Genomic DNA, 20,726 nt, shown 5'->3' with positions numbered 1-20,726 from the left:
TTTGATACATTAAAGAAACTGGATAAAATCATAGAATTTTCTAAGGTACTTGAGTATTTGAATTTGTCACTCCCCAGTCATTTCCAGAACATATTTTCCCTTTACAGATAAGTTAAAACATGCTCCCTTTCTGTCTTGATGCCAACTAACCCTATATTTCTTCTGTTTACTAATACTAGTTTCTAGTATTCATGAGCCTCGGAGTTGGTTGTTTTCTGCTATCAAAAGTCACTCATATTTGAATAAATGCCTTTGTCCCTCTAAGTACTCTTACATAAAATGGTGCTTTTGCCATCCTGCTCTATTAGCCCTCTGATGATAATGACATGTTAATTACAGAAAAGTCAAGACAATTTCAGAAAAAAAAATGACTTTTCAAGTTCTCATGAATATTGGATTACTTTCTTATTAGCATAGGCATCTAGCCAAGATTTTTGAATGCCTCTAATGTGGATGGCAAGTGTCCTGGAGAGGGATCATATTTACTTGTATGGTCTACTTGGCATGGTGCCTAACTTTGGCAATTGGTTGACATTTACCTCAAAATCATATAATTGAATTTCTCAAGTAAACCCTCATAACTGTATCTTAGCACTAAATGTTATATAGGGATATGTCTTTAAATAATCATGTATTACATCAAAGAGGTTTTATCATGTAAATTTATTCATGTAATAAATATTTATTAATCACCTAATATGTAACAGGCAATATTTTAGAAAGAAATAGACTTATTATTAAGCTTTTGCTTTATTTGAAGGGTAGGGAACATAAATATGTGAAACAGCAAACAGTATAGTTCAGACATTAAGAATATTTTAGTGACATTAAATTAATGTATTTGAAAAAGTAAGAGGAAGAGGCAATTAGGGGCGGGCTTTAAAGTGAGTGACAGTTGAACACAGAATGAAATCTTAAGCAGAATCTTATGGTATACTGGGAAATATACTGGGGAAAGTATACTGGGGAAAGTAATTCTTGCAGAGACAATAGCGATCTAAATATCTTGCTACAGTTATGGATTTGTGATACATGAGATGGACTGGGGGTGAGGTAATGCTAATGTGACAATACATAGTTTATTGAGGAGCGAGAGGATAATTGATGCTGTGGTAGAAGTGGTGAGGGGTAAATTTTGTGTTAGTTTGCAAGTTTGGAGTTAGCTGTATAGAAATTCTCCAAAGTATAATGGATGACTAAAAGGGCACTTTAGGCCATGCCACGATCAAATTAGATTTATATTTTAGAACACTGACTCCTGCTTATCTGTCTGTCAATGTGAGTTATTTTCGCTAGCTAAAGGACAACTTTTATAAACGAGTATCTATTTCTTTTAATTTGTATTTTAAATTAATGTTCCACTGATTGAAATTATATATGTGTGTATGCATATATATATATATATCAACTTATTTTTACTTTTTTTTTTTTTTTTTTTTTTTTTGCTTTTTGGGTCACACCCAGCGATGCTCAGGGCTTACTCCTGGCTTTGCACTCAGGAATTACTCCTGGCGGTGCTTAGGGGACCATATGGGATGCCGGGGATTGAACCCGGGTCGGCCGCGTGCAAGGCGAATGCCCTACCCACTGTGCTATCGCTCTGGCCCCAAATCAACTTATTTTTAATTTTTGTGGTTCTGGTTGAAAAACCCCAGGCCTGACACATTCAATGCATTTACTCTACTTCTGAACCATACTCTGACACTAAATCTAAATTTTTAAGCATTTAGATAAACTTAGAACCTTTTTTGTGTGATTTATGAATATTGTAAAAGGGTAGCACTGTAGCACTGTCATCCCATTGCTCATCAATTTGCTTGAGTGGGCACCAGTAACCTCTCCATTATGAGACTTGCTGTTACTATTTTTGGCATATTGAATACACTGGGTAGCTTGCCAGGCTCTGCTATGCAGGCGAGATACTCTCGGCAGCTTGCTGGGCTCCGAGAGGGATGGAGGAACCGAAACCAGATCGACCATGTGCAAGGCAAACGCCCTACCTGCTGTGTTGTTGTTCCAGACCATAAAAGGGCAATTGTACTTAAATAATCTTTTGTATTTGCTCATGTAGGTAATTTGTTCAACATTAATATAAAACAAATATATAAATTTAACACTTTAACTTCCTTTATAGGCAACTTACTTGCTTGATAGGGCCAGATCACAACCCTAGCAAGTGAAACTTTGCAAGCTTTTAAACCACATACTGAATTGAATATATTAAATATAGTAACTCCAATTACCTTCACTGTTTCAGTAGAAAATATAATAGAATTATATTAAATATTTAAAACAGGCAAAAATAATCAATTGTACATTTAAAACAGGAATTATGGGACTAATATTTCAGATTTTAAAATACAATGTAGTCAATTAAGTGTTACATAGTTGGCTTCATTGCCCAACTTAACTAAAAAGTGAATACCAATTGTTTCACTTATTATATAATATTTCTGATTCTTATGAAAAATTCTTAAGGAAATAGTTATGTTATGATGTGTGCTAATATGTAAAATGTAACATATCATAACAATATATATGTTACATTTCCTGGTAAATTGAGACCATATTTTCATGTAAAGTTGTAGAATCAACAATTTATAATCACAATGTATTCATATTTTTCAAAGAACACTAATCCCTAAGAATGTATATATATGTATATATGTATACATATATATATATTTAAAGCAGGATATATTAAAATATGTGTGTGCATAAATGTACATAGGGCCAGGAATCAAAGGTTTGGAATGCAGTCCCAAGTTCAGCCCCAGGTTTGAACCCAGCACTGTATAATCCCCCAAGCACTGCCAGAAGTAGCCTAACTCCACTTCCCCCAAATACCTATAAGAATATAAAAATGCTTAGGTCAGTGCCTGACATATAGGAAGGACAAAAAGAGCTATGTTTATCATTATTGTCAATTATTCCACCTTCAATTTGTGTTCTCAAGCAACTTAAGTTCTTTTAGAACAAATCTGGATTTGCTAAATTTCATGAGATACTATGACATTCATTTCAGCAATGACAGAGGCCCATGTAATCAAGGTCCCTTTATGCTAAATAAATGCAGTAAACTGATTATTAGAATAGTAGAAACATAGAAAATTAAATCCCTCTATGTGTTGAATCCACCAAATCATTTGTATTTTTGAAGAGCTTGCTGAGGGTACCGCTGTACCACTGTCATCCCATTGCTCATCGAATTGCTCGAGTGGGCACCATTAGCGTCTCCATTGTGAAACTTGTTGTTACTATTTTTGGCATATCAAATGTGCCACGGTAGCTTGCCAGGCTCTGCTGTGCAGGCGGGATACTCTCAGTAGCTTGCTGGGTTCTCTGAGAGGGATGGAGGAATCGAACCCGGGTCGGCCTCATGCAAGACAAATGCCCTATCCGCTGTACTTATCACTCCAGTTCAAATAATTAGACATTGTAAGAAGTGGGAATAGTCTTACCTAGTGTAGGAGGCTAGCCCTAGGGATGGATAGAATACTAGGGTAGGGAAACAGGAGACACAAAATTATAACAGAAAGATGAATGTCAGTAGTAGTTAGCATCTGAAAACTTTCCCAAAATAGTAGTCTGTGCTTTGAAGAAGTTTGAGTCTGTGCCAAAGGTAGATAACATGATTATCTACTCAGTGTCTGTGTTGCAAGACATAATGCCCAAAAGTAGAGAGAGAGTATGGGGAATATTGTCTGCTATAGAGGCAGGGGGAGGGTGGGAAAGGGGGGTATACTGGGGATATTGGTGATGGGGAATGTGCACTGGTGGATGGATGAGTGTTTGATCATTGTGAGATTATAACCCAACAGCAAAGATTGTAACTATATCACTGTGATTCAATAAAATTTAAAAGAAAAAAGAAATACTGAGGAGCTAGAGAGGTAGCATAAGGGTCTGAATCATATGTTTTGCATGTAGGACCTCCTGGATTCAGTCTTCATCTTTGCATTATGACTCTTGGAACACCACCTGGAGTCACCCCTGAGCACGGAACTGGGAATAGCCACCAGACAGCCACAGTTACAGCCTCTAAACTGAGAGAGGAAGGAAGGAATGGAGAGAGACAGGAAGGAAAAGGTAGATCTTAGAGAGAAATCTGAGATAAATTTGTGATTTCAGTAGAACTGGCCTGAAGAACCAGACTAAAGTTCAGTGATAAGCTGTTAAGAAGCATTCCTGTGCCCTCAATGTTTTGGAAGCACTAGAGAAGTATAGACACCAAGTTTTTATTAAAGTTTAGATAGAATTGACTGACTAGTGAATCTATCTGGACTGGAACTTGTGTTTTTGGGCAGATTTTTAATTACTGTTTCAGTTTTTTTTTTTTTTCACTTTAGTTAGGCCTATTCAGGTTTTCTTATTTCCTCTTGGTTCAATCTTGAGAGTTCTGGAGCTTAGTGGCACAAAGTTGTTCATAATAGCCTCCTATGATTTTTTGTATATATATATCTGAAGTGTCTATGTAATTTCTGTCATCTCTAATCCTATTTATTTGTTGTTATCTTGGTGTGTCTACATACAGGTGTGTCTTGTTATTCTTTCAAATAACCAATTCCTGGGGCCAGAGCGATAGCACAGCCAGTAAGGCATTTGCCTTGCACGAGGCCGACCCGGGTTTCATCCCCGGCATGCCATATGGTCCCCCAAGCACCGCCAGAAGTAATTCCTGAGTACAGATCCAGGAGTAATTCTGAGTATTGCTTGGTGTGACGCAAGAAAATAAATAAATCCTGTTTTCATTGACCTTTTTATTGTTCTCTATATAATTTATTTATGCTCTAATTTTTATTATCTCCTGCCCTATACTTGCTTTGGGATTCATGTGTTGTTTCTATTGTAGTTTCTCTAGCTAAGAAGTTAGATAATTGATTTGAACCCTTTCTTTCTTCCTTGTGTACATTTGAATTGCTGTAAACTTGCCCCATGGTACTGTTTTTGTTGTTTCCCATAGCCTAGAGGTTGGTGTCTTCATTATGTTTTGTTTGCAGGAATTTTTTTTATTTCTTCTTTGATTTCTTCTTTGATCTATTCATTATTTAGCAATACATGTTTGGTTTCCAGGTATTTAATCTTTTTGCCTCTTTCTTTAATGATTGATGTCTTCTTTTGTAACTTGGTCTGATTTCTATTTTTCTTATGTTGTGATTGTTCAATTTGTGTCCTAGTGTGTGATCTATCTGTAGAATGTCCCACATGCAGAGAAGAATGCATATTAAGTTTATTGTGGGGCGGGGGCGGGAGAGGAGGGAGAGGGTTCTGAATATGTCTATTAGACCTAGTTCTTCTGGTTCTTCTCTTGGGCTCTTGCTTATTTACTGAGATCCTACTTGATTTGTCCAATGATAAGTGTTGTGTGTTGAAACTCTCCTGCTACTTTTGTGCTGTCATCAATGTATTTCCTTAAGTCTATTAGCAGTTGCTTTGTAACCTTAGCTACCTCTTCATTTGGTATATGTGTGTGTGTGTATATATATACTTTTTATCCTTTATTATCTTTTATAGTTTGAATGATATTTGGTCTGAAACCAGTATGGTTGTTCTTTTTATCTGTCTGCTATTAGCCTGTATGATTGTCTTTCATTCATTCACTCTGAGTCTATGAGAACTTAAGTGTGTCTTCTATAAGCAATGAAAGGTTGGGTTTTGTTTCCTGATGCATCTTCCTACTCTGTATGGTTTTATAAGGGAGTTAGGTCCATCAACATCTAGAGCAATTCTTGAGATAAAAGGATTTGTTGTCATGTCCACATGTCAATATCTCAAGTTCTAAATGAAATTAGAACTATACTTCACATCATTCAAAAGCAAATCCAAAGTGGATTAAAGACTCAAGATTAGACCAGAATTCGTAAAATACATTGAATAAAATTGGCAGAACTTTCTAGGAAATTGGCCATAAATTTAAAGAGTGACCACAGTGGCAAAGACAAAAAGACCTTAATAAACAAATGGGACTACGTCAAATTCAAAAACTTTTGCAAAGCAAAAGAAACTCAATTCTAATTGAGTTTCTAATAAAAGTTCTAATAAAAGACACCCTACCAAACGGAAGAAAATATGTGCACATGATACATTAGATAATTGATTGATATCCGAGATCTATAAAGCATTCACAAAGCTCAACTATCAAAATTCCAACAACCCCATTTAAAAATGGCGTGAGGAGATAAACAGTCATTTCTTCAAAGATTATACACAGACGGCCAACAGGCATATGGAAAAGTGCTTATTTTTCACTCATGATTAGGTAAATACAAGTTGAAACAGCAATGAGATATCATCACACACCTGTGAGGATGGCACATATCCAAAATTCCAGAAATAGCCAGTATTAGTGGAGTTGTGTTGAAAAAGAAACCCTCACCCAACTATTGATGTAAGTGTCTTCTGGCTCAGCCTTTATGAAAAACACTATAGAGATCTATCCAAACAGTAGGAATAGATCTCTTATGCTGTTGATTGAGGTACTGTGACTTACAATACTATTAATGATGGTTTCATGTGTACATACTTCCAACATCACACTCATCACCCACCTCAACCTAGTGATGCTGTTTCCTGGCCCCCAAACAAAAAAAATATTAGTTTAAAAAGATATATGCACAACTATGTTCATCACAGTGCCTATTACAATAGCCAAGATATGGAAACAACCCAAATTCCCAACTACAGATGAGTGGATCAAAAAATTCTAGTGTATAAACCAGTAGAATATTATGCATCTCTAAGAAAAAAAATCATGCAATTCGCCACATTGTAGATGAATCTAGAGGATATCCTGCTAAGTGAAGTCAATCACAAGTAACCAGATAGATACAGAATGATCTATCTCAGATATTGTACTTAAAAATACACAGCAAGGTAGCAACAAAAGGCAAAACAAGACACAGTGGTAAAACTGATCCACAGAACTGTTTGTGGGGAATATTATAAGGGTATTGGGAGTCTTTGAGGGAAGATGTAGGTACACTGATGAGGGGTGTGATGTTTGAATTATGTACACATGAAACCATCATTAATAGTATTATAAATCATAGTACTTCAATAAATAAAAACTTAAAATAAAATCCAGTCATGGTAAGAGAATGTGTTAGTAGATCTACTCTTGTCTGATATATACTATTATTTGCCTATGTTCTCTATATGAGCTGGAGCGATAGCACAGTGGGTAGGGTGTTTGCCTTGCATGCAGCTGACCCGGATTTGATTCCTCCACCCCTCTTGGAGATCCTGGCAAGCTACCAAGATTATCTCGCCTGCACGGCAGAGCCTGGCAAGCTACCCATGGCATATTCAATATGCCAAAAACAGTAACAACAAGCCTCGCAAAGGAGATGTTACTGGTGCCCAATCGAGCAAATCAATGAGCAACAGGATGACAGTGACAGTGACAGTGACAGTGACTGTTCTCTATATTATCTCATATTTCTTCTGATGGAATCAAAAAGAAAATCTGATCATTGGTATATGATAGTGACAGAATAAGGATTTTTTCCAAGGTTATCCATGCTGTGAGAGGTAGAACAGAGCTAAGCATGATTAAAAGGCCATAATTGATCTCTGCTCACCTACTACCACAAAGGAGACTTGATGTTGATGAAAGCATTAACCAGATCATCTTGAATTTCTTCTTCCATACATCATAATGGCAGAGAGTCTTTTGCCCCCATGCCTGGCTGTCTTCCCCAGGGCTCCTTGGAGGGGGTGGACTTGAGCTTCCCATCCCGCCCTGAGCAGAGCTCTCTCGGCCAAAGACCTCCAGAACCCGCCACAGCCATGCTCAAGGCCCCTCTCCACACGTTTGGACGAGCCTCACACATGAAGGAACTGACAGATGAACCCAGGTCTGTGGGATCCGAGGCTGAGACCTCCAAGCCTGCTTAGATTGGGACTGGGCCTCTTCTGCCCAGATTCTCCATTTTCCAGTAACTAGGTGGTCACATCCAGGGACTGCCCCTGTCGCTGGGTAATCCCACCAACGGCCAACATCCAGAGACTATAAAACCAAGTTCTCAGAAGAGACATCTTATTAACCTAGTTATCCCTCTGGGAGAACCTGGCAAGCTACTGAGAGTTTCCTGCACACATGGGAGAGCCTTGCAAACTCCCCTTGGCGTATTCATATGCCAAAACCAGTAACAATGCTGGGTCTCATTCCCCTGACCCTGAAAGAGCCTCCAATGCGGCACCACACCATTGAAAAGGATGAATAGAGGCTTCTAAAATCTCAGGGCTAGGATGAATAGAGATATTACTGAGACTGCTTGAGAAATTTGATGATCAACGGAATGATGATGAAGATGATGATGATGATACATCATAATTATTGCTAGATAAGTATGGTGTGAGACTGCAGGAGAGGGCTCCATGTAGGCTAAAGTTGTTGAAGGGGAAGCCTCTATAAAGTTGGTTTACAACTGAAGTATATGGGTTCTTTTGCTCTCTTTCCCATTTCATTGTGCTTGAAATGGCTCTTTAGTTATCTGTTGGAAATAGAAGGAAAAGTTAAACTGTGACTTATGACATTTGTTATTAACCTCAGAATATGATAAAAGATATGAAGTTATTTCTTAGGAAAAAAGTCTCTGAAGTTTTACCATTGCACATTTAATTTTTGTGGGTTCATAAGGCCTTTGAAGCTAATCAAGAATTTGGTCACTAGCCCAAGAGAATCTTTCACCCAAGAAAATCTTTAGAAAAAGGATGCCATCTTTTCTGAAGAAGTTCCTTAGAGAAGCAATGGCACTAATGCAAGATGGTGTTCCACTGTTGCCAGTGGTGAAAATTAATTTATTTAGTGAATAATTAATATCAGCCTCTATTTTACTTAATTTTTGATGTCTTACACAACCTTAAGAGGTAGTTTTATTTATGTAGATGAGGAAATAACTCATTGGTATTCAATAACAAGCACAGGTAGCTTGTTATTGAATACCAATATTATTGAATATTCAGACTAAGTAGAATGTGCTCAATAAAGGTCAATAATTCCAAAACATTTTTTAAAATATGAATTTTGATCTATTATAGTTCATAAATGAGAGCAGTGTTTAATACATTATCACAGGCACTTGTTTGGTAGGAGGAAATTGTTACTAGCCACATTAAAAAGTTCTATAGCAGCAAGTCCCACACCTTTCTGTCGGTCTTCCTAAATATCCTAGATGTCGATTTTGTAAGCAATTTGCCTTTCAATTTTCCTTTACAAAAATGAAAAAGACTTTCTGAAGTGGGAAGTACACATTGGCCAAGGAATGTTTTTTTTTTTCCATTAGCACATCAGAGGTCAACCAAACTGTCAATAGAATTTTTTTCCTTTGAAGGATTTTACTGGCTAGTTAAGGTTTGCCACATCCCTTTGTCACCATTTCCGTCTTGTCCTTACTGGGCCTCTGCATCTGCCAGGACCCTGAAATAGAGCTAGCTTGGATGGTTTGAGTATTTCCACAAAGTTTCCATGTAGTAAGGTCAGTAAATGCCACTATAGAAGGTGTGTCTTTTGGGAGAACACATCAGCAACAAAGCAACTGGTTAAAAGATATAACATTACAAAGCAAATCCACAGGTCCCTGGAACAGCAGTTAGTACTCACTTATACAAGACTGTTACTAAATATTTTCATGACACAACAGAAAACCACTTGCACAGTTTTATATGTGTCTCTTTGGAGAGAAATTTAGGAGGTTACCCAAAAAAACTCAGTTATTCCGGGTCTTTCTCTTACAAGTATAATCATCTTGGAGGCCAAATTCTCCTGCTTCTTGATTTTGGCAGATTTCTTTATGAATGTTGAAGTGTAATTCTTTCCCTCACTCTGTCTCTGTCTGTGTCTCTGTCTCTGTCTCTCTCTTTTCCCTTAGTCTTTTTCTATACCCCCTACCCAAAGTTCAAACAATTAATAAACAAAGATTGTATGGCTCCCTACCCTGCCAGTTTTCCCATATATTAGCAACCTTGGTGCTCAAACCTAAGAATATAAAAATGGGGGCTGGAGCGATAGCACAGCGGGTAGGGCGTTTGCCTTGCATGCGGCTGACCCAGGTTCGATTCCCAGCATCCCATATGGTCTCCTGAGCACAGCCAAGGGTGATTCCTGAGTGTAAAGCCAGGAGTAACCCCTGTGCATCGCCGGGTGTGACCCAAAAAAGAAAAAAAAAAGAATATAAAAATGTAAAAGTTGTACGTAGGTTGCAGAAGTCTGTCTGATGTACAAGAAGATAAATAGTCATCTTTATTTTCCAATTTAAGCATCGTTGCCTACAAAATTTAAGTCAAAAAGCTTATGGGCTTTTGTACGTTGTTGCTAGTCCTTGACAATATCACTATTCTATAATTCTGAGAATACTAAAAGGAGTTATACAATTTTAAGGCTATCAAATTTAGTATTATTTCTTGGTATATATTAGATTTTCAGGTAATTATTAAATTTGTATTCCCCTTGAATTCTTTCTAGTGAGGACTATCTCTAAAATTGATCCTTCTTTCTGGTTACATTGTGAGCTGAGAAAAATAATTCTACAGAATAGCATAGGATGAGGATGATGTTGCTGATTGTTGTTATTTCACTTGGGACCATACCCAATAATGCACAGGGGTTGTTCCTGGAACATGTGGAGCCTGTGATCAAATCTCAACCTCCTGCATCCAAAACTTGCACAGTAGCTCTGAGTTCTCTCCCTGGCCCCTAGAATTATTTCTGAGGCATAAGTTTCTGTGCTGAAAATACCTTGGAAACAGTGCTTGCTTTGGCAGCATATATACTAAAATTGGAATGAAACATAGATTACCATGGTCCCTGTATAAGAATTACCCAGAAATTCATGAAGTATTTCATACTTTTGTATGCATCTACTTTGCTATAATATTTTCAATAAACTTTATACACACACAAACACATATGACAACCATCAACTTGTTCAGATAATAGCTCAAAGGGGTAGAGTGCATTCTTTGAATGCCTGACACTCTAAGTTTGATCCTGGGGAAAACATGACCTCTAAGCTTCGGAAGTTTAGAAGGTTAGAGAGTCTAATGGTCTCTCAGTGTCACAGGGATAGGCAACTCACAGTTCAAGCCCTGAACTGCTAGACTCTGTTCTCAAAGTGGCTCCCTGAGCACCACTGGGAATGCACTTCTGAAAACAAACCAAAAAACTCAGAAAACTTAGGCATAATGGACTAGTTTCTATCTATCAATCTAATTGTCTGTCTATCTATCATCTATTTAATTATCTATCATTTATGCATTTGCTCCTCAAGACTTTTCCCAGAGATGATATGGGTTAAATAAAGAAGGTAAGAAGATAGGGCAACAAAGGAGAAAGACATTCCAGACATGAGATATCTGATTTCTCTTCCCCCGAGGTGTCTTCCAGAAAGTGTATAATTTTTTTGGAGTCAGAGTGCTAAGTTGTGTTACACAGAGCTTCGAGTTTCAGAACTGCAGACCTCTGAGCTGGATAATTCACGCTAGCAATTAGCTTCCTGCCTTCCTGCTTCAACCCTGTAATAAGTGTGGAGCTGTTTACTGCCCACAAATGTATTTTGCAACAGGTGCTCATGGGACAGAAACAGTGAAGAACATTTCCTTATAGAGGAAATTCATACAATGAGCAAAGTCAAACCAGCAGTTCCAGCAAATTAAATCCCCTTTCAAGGACTGCGCTGCCCTTAGGGGCACCTGGCAGGTGACACACACAGTTCCTTTCTGCATGCTTTTGTGAAATGTGTTAGCCTGCTTCTGTTTTCTCTAACAAATTCAACTCTGTAGTATATGCCTTGGCACTGTACTTTTTTTAAAAAATCAGTGAAATATTTATGGTCTTGAATGAGTCAATAAATATATCACCATTTCCTGTACACCTTCCTAATTTATATAGGACTGTCTGAAAACAGAATGGCATTTTGAAAATATTCTTGGACTCTAAAACTTTCACTTGAGATGGAGAGATAGTACAGTGGGTAAAGTGTTTGCCTTGCATGCAGCTGACCTCTACTTGATCCAGGCACCCCATATGATCACCCAGCACCACCAGGAGTGATCCCTGAGTTCAGAGTCAGGAGTAAGCCTTGAGTACTGTTGGGTGTGGCCCTCAAACAAAAATATTAAATAAATAAATAATTCACTTTTTAAAAAATAGATGCTACTACTTAATGCTGACAAAATTATGACACAGTGAGGCTGTCACCTAACAGGTGGCAATCTTGGTGGTCAATTCCTTTAGCTAAACAATCTGACAGCAGAGTCTGATTAGAAAAGGTCCTTTGGGACAGATACAGAATGACTGCACTCATTTGTGGATTATAAAATAACATAATACGAGACTGACACCCAAGGACAGTAGAGACAGGGCCAGGAATATTGCTCCATGTTTGGCAGCCTGCCTCATGAGCTGGGAGAGAAGGCAGCCAGAATAGAGAAGGGAGCACTAAGTCAATGATGGTTGGAGGGATCGTTCTGGATGGGAGATGTGTGCTGAAAACAGATAAAGGACCAACGTGATAGCCTCTCAGTATCTGTATTACAAACCATAATGCCCAAAAGTAGAGACAGAATTTTCTAGACAATTCAGAAATTGTCTGTCATGGAGGCACGGGGAGGGGTGGGGCATGGTGGAGGGGGGTGTGGATACTGGGGATATTGGTGGTGAAAAATGTGCACTGGTGGAAAGATGGGTGTTCAATCATTGTATCACTGAAACTCAAACATGAAAGCTTTGTAACTGTGTCTCACCATGATTCAAAAAAAAATTTTAAAGGGAAAAAGAAAGAAATGGTTCTCAGAGATACAGGACTTTTATACTTATAAAAGTCTGCAATATCACTGTGACAACAATGAAAAAAATGCAAAAATCATACTATATTTTTCAGTGATTTTTATATAATGTGAAAACACTCTGCAAAAGTACAGGTCTGCAAGGTTTGCTGATATGCAAGAGTCAATGCAGGCACGTGGATAAGAACAGGAAGGCAAGAGCTACATATGGAAACAGATATTTCTGGGACTTCCTTTCTTTTTAAAATCATGTTGTTGAAGCTGCTATTGTGTAGTCTTTTCATAATAGTACAGAGAGAAGCTGGCATGTGTATAAATTAATAAAAAAATTCCCTGGTGAGGCTATGCTGACGATATCTAGGGCATTGTCATGAGAGTTCGACAAGTGACTCTTGTCCCTGTTGGGTCTCATGGGGGTCCCTTGCATTTTATGGTCTGTGGTTTGGCATGTGGAAGAACCTTCTTTTCCAGATTGCCTCACATTGCTATAACCTGTGAGACTTATTCCCCTTCCCATATTCCCTATTGTGATTTTTACAATGAGGAGTTGAACTTCCACATAGAAAAGTGGCTCCTTCCATACTCTGAAGCTGTGAACAACTAAAGGAGCCAGGATCGCAGAAAGTTGTCTGTTTTTATGAAAAAGGAACTAAAAGAGGGCTGGAGAAAAAGCACAAATGTTAAGGTGCTTGCCTTGTGCCTTTCATACAACCCACCTGGTTCAGTCCTAGGCACCCCATATGTTTCCCTGAGAACTCGGAGGTGTGATCCTTGAGCACAGAGCCAGGAGTAGCTCCTGAACACTGCCTGGCATGGCTCAATACGAAACTAAAAAATAACAAAAAGAATCGAATGATATGGCTGTTTTCCTATGGCATGGTCTATGTGATTTATAACATATATAAAGTATAATTCTAGGGTCTCACAGTGAGCATTGTGTAATGAGGAGAAATTGGTTTTCTTCTATTTTTAGTTCTTAGCTGAGACCCATTTAATAAAAACACTAACAAACTGAAAACAAGGTGGTTTATTAATATACATCCATACATATATGAGAGAGATCCAGGAAAAGATGAGCAAATCCAAAAAGTAGCTTTAGAATCAAGGATTAAATATTCTCTTCTCGGGCGGGAGCGATAGTACAGAGGGTAGGGCATTTGCCTTACATGCAGCCAACCTGAGTTCGATCCCCGGCATCCCATAGGGTCTCCCAAACACCACCAGGAGTAATTTCTGAGTGAAGAGCCATTAGTAACCCCTGAGCATAGCTAGGTGTGACCCCAAAAGCAAAAATAAATTAATTAATTAATAAAATAAATATTCTTTTCATAGGAAACAAGTCTCACAATGGAAACGTTACTGGTGCTCGCTTGAGTAAATCGATGAGCAACAGGAAAACAATGACAGTGACAGTGACAGGGAAAGGGGAGAGACCTCTTGAGAGACAAAGAATTTTTAGGATATAAATGAACTCTTAGAAGAATAGATAGGAAGTCTGATAGAATGCAAAAGAATTTATATGGACATTGTGTCCACTTCTAATCTCCTTTCCTGTGATGAGTCAGTCCTCTCTGATTGCCAAAATGCCTACGTATTTATGACATTTGCATTCTTTTTCAAGGATTTGTCTTAAGGAAAGTACAGTTGTTCATAAAAATCCTCTCCTAGCATTTGCTGTTTTTTTAAAGTGCCTAGTTAGTGCTCAAAATAATCAGTAGACTGTGGGGGTATATTTGGAATGGAATATTTTGCTACTCTTCAGTGGCTTTGCTCAGGAAATTAAAATTCTATTTATCACCCTCTGAATTTCTTTCCAGATTAGTGATACCATACTCCCTGCATAAGGATAATAAGTAGTCCTTATTATTGGCTGAAGATAATGTTTAAAGCATTACTAGCAGCATCTGTTGTTACAAAAAGATGAAACCTTTTTCTCTCCTCCAATGTGCTATTATCTTCAAACACTTAAAAATCTGTATCTGTCAACCCATTTTTATGAGCAATATATCTGTAATGATGTATTAAATATACAACAGAGCAGTATTATTTGTCTCATTTCCAAGATCACGTGAGTGTGCCCTCTACCACTATTCACATATACTGATGGAAAACAATGACTGTCTGAGAAGAGCAACTGAGTGAATTCCACTATCCAATCAAAGAGCAACTGGGTGACCACAGTAAATTGAAAAAAATGTCATCATAACAGTGGATTGGGTCCAAATGCCCAAGATATTTACTTGAAAACTTAAGTAAAACATAAATTGTAGAGTAAGAGTTCATTAATTTTCTTCCTTTTATGAACGCTGACACTGAGGGTACGGCAAAGAAGATACTGGCAGCATCCTAGCACTGAGAAGAAACATCAAAATGTAGCATCCTTCATTTCTGGTATCAGATGTGAGCATTTGAAGTCTGTTTTAAAACAGCAGAAAAACATGGCTATAATATTATGTACTAATGATGGCCCTTGCTTAAACTCTGGTTTCCATTTTCCTCTGTTGGTCCATATGGCAGTTGTGATATTTACAAAGCATTCCTTTTTTCAGGTACCTCTCTTTGCTCTCTGTGAGAGAAGTCCCTTAGGTTTTAGCAACTATATATGTAACCACATGGTTCCCTCGAAAAAGTTATTCATTTAGAGTTGGATGCCTATTCTAAGCTTGATTCCCTAGGGTTTCTTTTCCTGTAATTTAGGATTGAAATTTAAGCAACCATTCTCTATGAATGGCTAGAACTATGACAGATAAACCTTGAGCCTGTAAATCGACACATTTTCTATAAAATTAAGGACCTGAAACAGAAATTGTATTCTTTGGGTTTATTACCTGCCTTATCTGTCCTATTACTGGGGGTTACTGGCAGCAACCTTGCTTCTTAATCCTTGGGACAATTTTATATCCTTCTATTAAATATCATTTCATTTTATTCTTGTCTAACTTGGTTTCTGTTTGAGTCAATAAAACCTATTAATACTTTCTCTGCAACTAATGGCATAAAATATATCTCAAAAATAAGATGTCCTCGGGCCCTCTGCTCCTAAAGATCCCAGGGGTCTTCTAACCTATTTTGGCACCCAGAGCGGCTTCTTACAGAAATGCATCTAGACTGTGAGCTGTGCTAAAACTCTGTGCCGCCCGGGGATGGATTTTTCCTCTCTACCCTGTTTTTCTGCATGGAAAATGGTGGCGGCAGCAACATCCATGTGGCGAGAGCCACCTTCTAAGGCTCTCAACCCAGAGGTATGAATTTTGCAGTTTTGTGGCTCATAGGAGATCATGGGAAGCAGGCGTTACAGGCATGCCCTAGACCCAGATAAAATCCGGAGTTACAAAACTGTTCTCATGATCAGGTTTCAGTCATACAATGATTCAGATGATTCAACACCCATCCCTCCACCAGTGTCCATTTCCCACCATCCTCCTCCCCTAGCCTGCCCCTATGATAGGCACACTTTCCTTCTCTCTCTCCCTCCCTCCCTACCCCCCCTCTCTTTCCTTCCCTCCCTCTTTCCCTCTCACTCTTTCCTTTTTGGCATTATGGTTTGCAGTACAAATACTAAGAGGTTATCATGTTTGTTCCTTTTCCTATTTTCAGCACGCAGTTTTATCCAGAGTGATCATTTCCAACTATCTTTGTCATAATGGTCCCTTCTCTATCCCAATTTAATTAGCATTAAGCAGAGATCAATTCCTTGGAACTTGGGTTATCTGGGAACTTGCTTCCAAACTATGAAAACTGGACTTTGATAGTGTCTTTAGAAGCCAAGTACTTAGAAACCCTAAAATGTTTGTAAGTTAAATAAGTCTCTCAGAAATCTCTCTCTGTTATTTACTTTACCCTCAATTACTGCCATTTTCACAAAAATGCAAAGATATTCAAATTCTGGGTGGGTCTTTAAATATCTACTTGATATGGTTAGAATCTTGATATGGCTCTGCTTTGAGAATAATACGTATTTGAGGACTATTTGACTTTGCCTTTAAACTCTTAAAGTTTGTTTGCTAATAAAGTTCAAAGAGGTTTGATTTCAGGAGATAGCATAGACGATAATGCCCCTATTAAAAAGTTTAGCTAAAATTTATTACTGCATCATTGAAGACCATTTGCTACTCATGGTGAAGGAACACATTATAAACAAATTACCAATAAATCCTACTCATGCATTGATTGAATAATGTTATCTGTTCCTAGGGGGTAAAGTAAAAGAGATCTCTAAAGAGTTTCTGAAGCTCTCTGCTTCTTATTGGTTGTTTCAAAGTGCTGAATTAATAAGGCACAAGCATCTAGGAAGAGAATAAGGAGTGACAGGCATAGGGCAATAATTGTAATATATAGCAAGAGATGGCAGTCTATCATGCAGGAACATTTTCTTGGTAGAGAGGGAAAGCATTGCAGTGTAAAATGAGATAGCTTTGAAAAAATTCCAAGTCTTTGATTTTGGCCATTTGACTCTAGGTTAGGTTTCACAGGACTCATGCTAGGTTTGGAGGTTATGAAATACTGTTTTCCAAATGGAATATAAGGCTTATAATGGCAAAGAAAAAAGAAAGTATAGAAAAAGTAATGCTTCTAGCTGAGGCATCAATAATGCTATTACTCTGAGATCTTTAATGATCACCCAAGGGTAGCAGCTCATTCTCCTGTTGCCATTTCAGCCTTCTTTTATGTTTTTATTTAGAGACCTTCAATTCTATCAAGATATGGCATGACAAGCTACATTCTGGTATGTTCATGTATTTGTTATTGAGAAAGGTCATGAGATACATGACTTATATGCTGCCTCTGCATTCTCCATATTTTTTCACCTTTCAGAAATTTTCTGTTTTAGTTAGGCGAGACCATGTTATGCTGCAATAACAAATTGATTCACAAATCCCAGTACCAAAACTGCTTTAGTTTTCATGGTATATGTCCAACTCAAATTGTCATGAAACTTTATTTCTTTAACCCTGATATAAAATATGTGCTTTTCAAAAGTCAGATCAAAATGGATTAAAGACCTCAACATTAGACCACAAACCATAAGGTACATTGAAGACAAGGTCGGCGAAACCCTCCACGATATTGAAGATAAAGGTATCTTCAAAGGTGACACGGAACTAAGCAATCTAGTAAAAACAGAGATCAACAAATGGGACTACATTAAACTAAAAAGCTTCTGCACCACAAGAGATACAGTGACCAGAATACAAAGACTATCCACAGAATGGGAAAGGATATTTACTCAATACCCATCAGATAAGGGGTTGATATCAATGGTATATAAAGCACTGGTTGAACTCTACAAGAAGAAAACATCCAACCCCATCAAAAAATGGGGCGAAGAAATGAACAGAAACTTTACCAAGGAAGAAATACGAATGGCCAAAAGGCACATGAAAAAGTGCTCTGCATCACTAATCATCAGAGAGATGCAGATCAAAACAACTTTGAGATACCACCTCACACCACAGAGACTAGCACACATCCAAAAGAACAAAAGCAACTGCTGTTGGAGAGGATGTGGGGAGAAAGGGACCCTTCTTCACTGCTGGTGGGAATGCCGACTGGTTCAGCCCTTCTGGAAAACAATTTGGACGACTCTCAAAAAATTAGATATTGAATTCCCATTTGACCCAGCAATACCACTGCTGGGAATATATCCCAGAGAGGCAAAAAAGTACAATCGAAACAACATCTGCACATGTATGTTCATCGCAGCACTGTTTACAATAGCCAGAATCTGGAAAAAACCCGAATGCCTCAGAACGGATGACTGGTTGAGGAAACTTTGGTACATCTATACAATGGAATACTATGCAGCTGTTAGAAAAAAGGAGGTCAAGAATTTTGTAGTCAAGTGGATGGGCATGAAAAGTTTCATGCTGAGTGAAATGAGTCAGAAAGAGAGAGACAGACATAGAAAGATTGCACTCATCTATGGTATATAGAATAACAGAGTGGGAGACTAACACCCAAGAACTGTAGAAATAAGTACCAGGAGGTTGACTCCATGGCTTCGAGGCTGGCCTCACGTTCCGGGGAAAGGTCATCTCAGAGAAGCGATCACCAACTACATTGTAGTCGAAGGCCATGTGGGGGAAGGGGGTTGCGGGCTGAATGAGGGCTAGAGACTGAGCACAGCGGCCACTCAACACCTTTATTGCAAACCACAACAGCTAATTAGAGAGAGAAAACAGAAGGGAATGCCTTGCCACAGTGGCAGGGTGGGGTGGGGGGGAGATGGGATTGGGGAGGGTGGGAGGGACACTGGGTTTACGGGTGGTGGAGAATGGGCACTGGTGAAGGGAGGGGTTCCAAACTTTGTATGAGGGAAGTATAAGCACAAAAGTGTATAAATCTGTAACTGTACCCTCACGGTGATTCTCTAATTAAAAATAAATAAATTTAAAAAATAAATAAAATAAAATAAAATAAAATATGTGCTTTTAATGGCCTATTGTGTAGATAATTCTGCCTGACCAAAAGAATCTTGAGAATTAAAAGAATCAAAAGAAGGCAGGAATCTCTGTACCTAGGGTCAAGAGAGAATTGTATAAAATTGGTTATATCAACAATAACATCTGCCACAGTTAAACTTTCTTCAAGTTTTGTTATTTCATAAGGACTTCGCTGATCAATTCAGCTCACAATGATAACTTCTTAGAAGATCTAATAACACTAGTGTGCATCATTCATTTGACCTTTAGCTTTCACTATCTTGATGAATTTACTTCTTTTGTGTATATCTGAATATGAATAAGTATCTGCATCTTTATGACAAATCTTATAAATGTTATGCGTTCTTAAGAACAGAAAATATACAATTTTGCCACGACTATGCTATTTTATGCACCTGCTTCCCAATCTATTGACCTTACTAATATTTCAGCTGACTTATTATTTTTTTGCTTGATCATGGTACCCATCCAGGCATTGACTCCTTTAATAAACCTTCCCCCTGAGTGTGTAAAACCCCCCACTCTCGGGCTGTGTAAACCCCTCATGCGTGCAGGGAATGTTTGCAGGCTCTCAGGGTGGTTCTCACCACCTACATTCAGTGCTTTTGAGCCACTTACACACCCAGGATGGCTGTTGCCTTGGGTGAAAGAAGGAAGAATGAGGGCTAAACTGTTTGCTGATTAGTTGTGCTTTATTCAATCTGTCATCTCTCCCAGCTTTCTCCAACCCTCTGTGTGTGTGTGTGTGTGTGTGTGTGTTTGTGTCTATCTCTCTCCTCCTGTGCAATTCTTATTTCCGGCTGTATGTGTCTCTGCTATCTCTCATCTTCTTCTCTCCTTCTCCTTCAACATCCCCCTTTTCTCCCAATAGCCGCTCTTTTATGTCCTCTCACCACACCACCCCAACCACGCCTCCCCACAGGAAGTGCAATCAAAATGTTTTTCGAGTCTTCCAGACCACCTGCAGCCCATGAGGGCAAAACAGCCCTTAAGGTGTGTTTCTCCTCTCCTTAGACCAGTAACTTAGTTAACATCTTTAATTCCTCTTTCTAATATTTACCATTCTGTATGAACACAGTAATAGACACTTTTAGGCTTATAAGGTGACTCTCCTGGGGACATCTCGCTACAGACTCAGACTACAGTGCTCAGACCAGATCAATCATTCCTATCCCCAGCAGGGTACCAATCTATGTTTACTTTTTGGATCATGACAGAATTTGTTCATGACCAAGCTCTTAACTTACAGTTAAGCATTAAGGCACTTTGGCCAAGCCCATTTTGATGACAGGGTAGCTCATAGCTCACTGCTTGCCCTGGGTTCATCCAGTCTCTCATTGGGACCCTGCTTTTGGGGATCTAGGAAGTTGGGTAACTGAGGCTTAAGTCGAGAGAACAGATGTCCAGGAGATAATTTTATTTGGAGTCAATCAACTCCCAAGCCACAGGCTTGTCTATTTAACTGTCTTCCTGAATCCATACAAAAAGCAATTGCTC

The 20,726-nt window shown here is 38.4% G+C and overlaps 1 protein-coding gene and 1 non-coding gene across 6 annotated transcripts in view; both read left to right on the top strand.

The window, feature by feature from the left end:
• FHIT (fragile histidine triad diadenosine triphosphatase) overlaps nucleotides 1-20,726 on the top strand; it is a 1,667,781-nt gene that overhangs the window by 414,847 nt on the left and 1,232,208 nt on the right. The gene's annotated exons all lie outside the window — the stretch shown is intronic.
• On the top strand, nucleotides 10,749-10,852 carry LOC129404583 (U6 spliceosomal RNA). The gene has a single exon (XR_008629974.1). It is a non-coding gene; the product is annotated as a U6 spliceosomal RNA (small nuclear RNA).

This window comes from Sorex araneus, chromosome 4, assembly GCF_027595985.1.
Source record: "Sorex araneus isolate mSorAra2 chromosome 4, mSorAra2.pri, whole genome shotgun sequence".
Taxonomy (NCBI): Eukaryota; Metazoa; Chordata; class Mammalia; order Eulipotyphla; family Soricidae; genus Sorex; species Sorex araneus.
Note: the sequence above shows the minus strand (reverse complement) of the source record. Positions and strands in the feature narration are given on the sequence as shown.